The sequence below is a fragment of the Acyrthosiphon pisum genome, chromosome A1, assembly GCF_005508785.2.
Source record: "Acyrthosiphon pisum isolate AL4f chromosome A1, pea_aphid_22Mar2018_4r6ur, whole genome shotgun sequence".
Lineage (NCBI taxonomy): Eukaryota > Metazoa > Arthropoda > Insecta > Hemiptera > Aphididae > Acyrthosiphon > Acyrthosiphon pisum.
Genome location: NC_042494.1, coordinates 16,919,704 through 16,924,493, shown reverse-complemented (window position 1 = coordinate 16,924,493; position 4,790 = coordinate 16,919,704). Strand labels below are relative to the sequence as shown.

General features: G+C 29.9%; 1 protein-coding gene and 1 long non-coding RNA gene across 3 annotated transcripts in view; one reads left to right on the top strand and one right to left on the bottom strand.

Moving 5' to 3' along the window:
- The window catches only part of LOC100161349 (transmembrane protein 120 homolog), a 41,051-nt gene that overhangs the window by 10,985 nt on the left and 25,276 nt on the right, over positions 1-4,790 (bottom strand). The window lies entirely within an intron of this gene.
- Positions 7-3,245, top strand: LOC103309305. 2 transcript variants are annotated; one of them, XR_510676.3, is made up of 4 exons: positions 7-163; positions 234-477; positions 1,906-2,071; positions 2,495-3,245. It is a non-coding gene; the product is annotated as an uncharacterized LOC103309305 (long non-coding RNA). The 2 variants fall into 2 exon arrangements; XR_001679425.2 differs by lacking the exon at positions 1,906-2,071 and having other exon boundaries at positions 2,495-2,972.

Genomic DNA, 4,790 nt, shown 5'->3' with positions numbered 1-4,790 from the left:
GTTCTGCGCAGTCTTGATCGTAGAGCAGTACTGCGGATTCGTATTATTCCTATTTCCGTGGTACTTACTGTTGAGGACATTATTTTTGATATGGTGTTCCACGCCAATCCGAAACAACGGTGCGGCTTTCATAAACGCCAAGGTCATATATAGAATCTTCAAGGTTAATATAACAACTTATAACCAGATATTTAAATTATTATTACCAAGTATACTAATATTGTTATTATTAGGATTGTGGTAAACAGCAGCCTACGCGAAGGCCTCACGTCAACATTAACTGTTCCAAAATCCAAAACTTGACGCAACACCGCCAACCATATCGGCGAAATTGTCTGCCACCTCGGCGATCACCTCAGACGACATCTTGGAGGTCGGCACTTCGGAAATGAACATTTAACCAATAGCCAAATCGGTGGTTATGTATTCATGTCTGTCATAGCCTGTTAAATAAAAATCGAGTGAGATCGCTCTCAGGTAAATCTCCACAATTTTCACAGCAACCTGTCCTAATAGTCCTTATGCCTTATCAAAATTGTTTTTAAACTTATACGAATAGCTGCCTAAATTGTAACATAATAGGTACGTAAAAGCAACAAAAAGTAAAATGGCCATTTGGCCTCCTGCAGGTATACATAAAGAACAAATTGGATCCAATGTATTATACATTATACAAACCTATTTTTAGGGATTTGAGGGGGTATGTGCCCCTTCGACGCCCCCTTAGATCGCACCTAGTTCTTGCTGCTGCAGAGTTTTTTGTTAGCGACACTATAACTATATACCTAGTAGCTATACTGCTACATATTTATTCGATTCTATCAACTCCTATCTATACTACTTAGGGTAAGGGAGGGGGGGAGCAGTGTCCAGATCCTGAGTCTCGCTTTTTTACTTAGATCTAGTACCTCACATTCAAAAAATAAAAAATATAGGAAAATTGATTTCAACAATTTTATTAAGTATATTACTTTATATAGTGTTAAAAATTATGTTTCATAGAGAAATATAAGATACCTATAGTGTTAATAATCTTGATATATTATATTGTTATAATTAATTAACTGTCATCAGCTCAAACAGTGAAGCATAATATATTATGTTAATGACGCGAATATGGCAGGGCAAAAATAGGATTACAGACTATACAGCTAAACTATTGAATGTATAGGTACTTTAAAAAAATCGTATAGCTTTTAGATTCTGAGCAGAGCGATATATGAATATGTATATTGGCTTTACAATGATGTGTGTTTCTTTTAAAATCTTTTTTTTGTGCCTGTCATCACCTCTTACGGACAGTAAAATGCTTAAATTTTCTTCAATAGTAAAGGAAAAACGGGATCTTTAAACGTAAAATCGATTTTTGACAAAAAAATTTCAAATTTTTGGTGTAACTTTAAAACACGCAATTTCCGCTGAATGTTTATATTAATATTGTCTATTCTCCATAAAATATTTTGACTTGTTTTGAGCTGTTTACGAACATTTTCAGTTTCTAAATTTTTTTCTATATATGTCAATAAAATTTTATTCGTTGAGTAAAAAAGCTTGAAAATGTAATACAAGATTTCTAATATATTGTTACAATGGCGAAAATATTAAAAATACATAATCACAATTTTTTTATAAGTATTTAAAGTTCAAATTTTGACAAAATACGTAAAAATCACAAAAAATGTTATCATGCTGTATTTCTAACTCAAAATAGTTTACACATTTTTTGTGATTTTTACGTATTTTTGAATCTTGATGTTAATATGTTATTAACTTTAATGAGTAATATATAATCTCTTTGTGAAATTTAGTTATTCATTAGGCACAATTTTGAAGAATCTTGAAACAATAACATGATTTTATTAGTATTTTAGAGATCATTATTACATTTTTTCTTGATATTTCTAGGTTGATATTGATTTTTTAAGTTTACACCCAGAAAACACAAATTTTAAATTAATTTTTGAAGAATCTTGCAATAAACTCATTGAAGTATTGAAAGAGAGAGTAAAAGACCCTGCTAACAGACAAACTTTGACAACATTCAATAATACAATTAACGATTTGTCATCAGGTAATATTTGTAGGATTGTTAGTATAAAAATATAAATTGTACCTATTTAATATTAAATGATAGTTTATTTAAAATCTTACTAACTAAAGAACAGTTAAAATCATAAATTGTTTATACTTGAAAAAATCTAGAAAGCATGTATTAATAATTCATTTCCAATAGGTAGGTACTATTATCCCAATATTTAATAAGCATCGTATTATTACAATATTCCATAGAAAAAAAAATGATAAATTCAGTAATAGACTTAATATATGATTCCTATCTATATACATACTACATTATTTAGTACCTACCTACAAATATCAGGGTAGCCAATCATTAGGCAATATCATACTTAAATTGTTTTTGTTAATATTTATCTGTGTGTTATATTAATTATAAAATGGAAAAATGTTTTATAACAAATAATTAATTTTTTAGATTCAAAAGTATTGGTTATTATGTATTTATTACACTGTGTGTTCATTCCTTCATCGAAAAAATCTACTCGTGATGAAAATGGTAGAAAAGGTTTTACAAAATACAGCATACGAGATTCACAAAACTCATTTATAATTGTGACACCAACTTCTGTTGACATGGAATCTACACTCCAAAAAATGTCTGAGATGGGTGCAATCCAGCCTTGTATATTAGTTATTGGAACACTATTTGATCCAAAGCAAATTCTTGTGTATTTTGACAACATTAAGTATAAAATGTTTTCAGCCATTAAAGCCTTTGACATCTGTTTTAAGATTTTTCACGTATTCAATGTAGAGTATCCAATAGAGTCAAGTGATGTGTGGTTTTTTATACAAATTTTTTTTTTAAGATAACTACAAAGTATGATAAATCTAATGTATTAATTAAACAAGTGATAAATGAATTAAAATCTTAATTGTATGCATAATGTATTATAAACTGGGTGTTAATGAATAAACCAAAAATAATTTAATGTTTTGTTTTGTTTTTTGCAAAAAACATATTTGCTAAATACCTATTCTTCCTAAACTCTTCCACTTTATATTTAAAATAGTTATTTTGTCAATTCAAACAAATTATTTCATTAATATCAGACTAAAATTCCAAAATGGTATTGTAAATTCAAGAAACAATTAAGTCAATTCAACAAAAACATTTCATTAATATCAAACTATAAATGCAAAATGGTATTGTGGATTCGAGAAAACATTTTGTAAATTTAACAAAATTATTTCATTAATATCAAACTAAAAATACAAAATGGTGTTGTAGATTCAAGAAAATCATTTTGTCAATTTAACAAAAGTTTAATTTGTTGAATTAACAAAAGTTTTATCTCTTAATCAACAAAGTTTTTCATTGACCGTATATTGATCAAAATATTGTTAAACCAAACCAAATTTTTAATAGAGTAGGTAACTTTTTATTTTAAAAAATTGTCGCCGGACATAAATTTAATTACACCGCTTACAACATGGTACAAGCCAACCAGGTTAAATTGGTGATGGAAATCATCGAAATCATGTTGCACGACACATTTAAACCATGGACGGATTTGTTTGGACGTGTGGAAACGCGGACCGGCGTACCCAGGTTGAAACTGCTGATAGGAATCCTGCTGGTCACTTCGGTGATCCTGTTCGTTTTTGGGACTAACGCTATGGTGTTGATCAACGCGATCGGATTGATTTACATCTTGGAGGTCATATATCGATAGCCAAATCGGTGGTTATGTATTCATGTCTGTCATAGCCTGTTAAATAAAAATCGAGTGAGATCGCTCCCAGGTAAATCTCCACAATTTTCACAGCAACCTGTCCTAATAGTCCTTATGCCTTATCAAAATTGTTTTTAAACTTATACGAATAGCTGCCTAAATTGTAACATAATAGGTACGTAAAAGCAACAAAAAGTAAAATGGCCATTTGGCCTCCTGCAGGTATACATAAAGAACAAATTGGATCCAATGTATTATACATTATACAAACCTATTTTTAGGGATTTGAGGGGGTATGTGCCCCTTCGACGCCCCCTTAGATCGCACCTAGTTCTTGCTGCTGCAGAGTTTTTTGTTAGCGACACTATAACTATATACCTAGTAGCTATACTGGTACATATTTATTCGATTCTATCAACTCCTATCTATACTACTTAGGGTAAGGGAGGGGGGGAGCAGTGTCCAGATCCTGAGTCTCGCTTTTTTACTTAGATCTAGTACCTCACATTCAAAAAATAAAAAATATAGGAAAATTGATTTCAACAATTTTATTAAGTATATTACTTTATATAGTGTTAAAAATTATGTTTCATAGAGAAATATAAGATACCTAGTGTTAATAATCTTGATATATTATATTGTTATAATTAATTAACTGTCATCAGCTCAAACAGTGAAGCATAATATATTATGTTAATGACGCGAATATGGCAGGGCAAAAATAGGATTACAGACTATACAGCTAAACTATTGAATGTATAGGTACTTTAAAAAAATCGTATAGCTTTTAGATTCTGAGCAGAGCGATATATGAATATGTATATTGGCTTTACAATGATGTGTGTTTCTTTTAAAATCTTTTTTTTGTGCCTGTCATCACCTCTTACGGACAGTAAAATGCTTAAATTTTCTTCAATAGTAAAGGAAAAACGGGATCTTTAAACGTCAAATCGATTTTTGACGAAAAAATTTCAAATTTTTGGTGTAACTTTAAAACACGCAATTTCCGCTGAATGTTTATATTAATATGTCTAT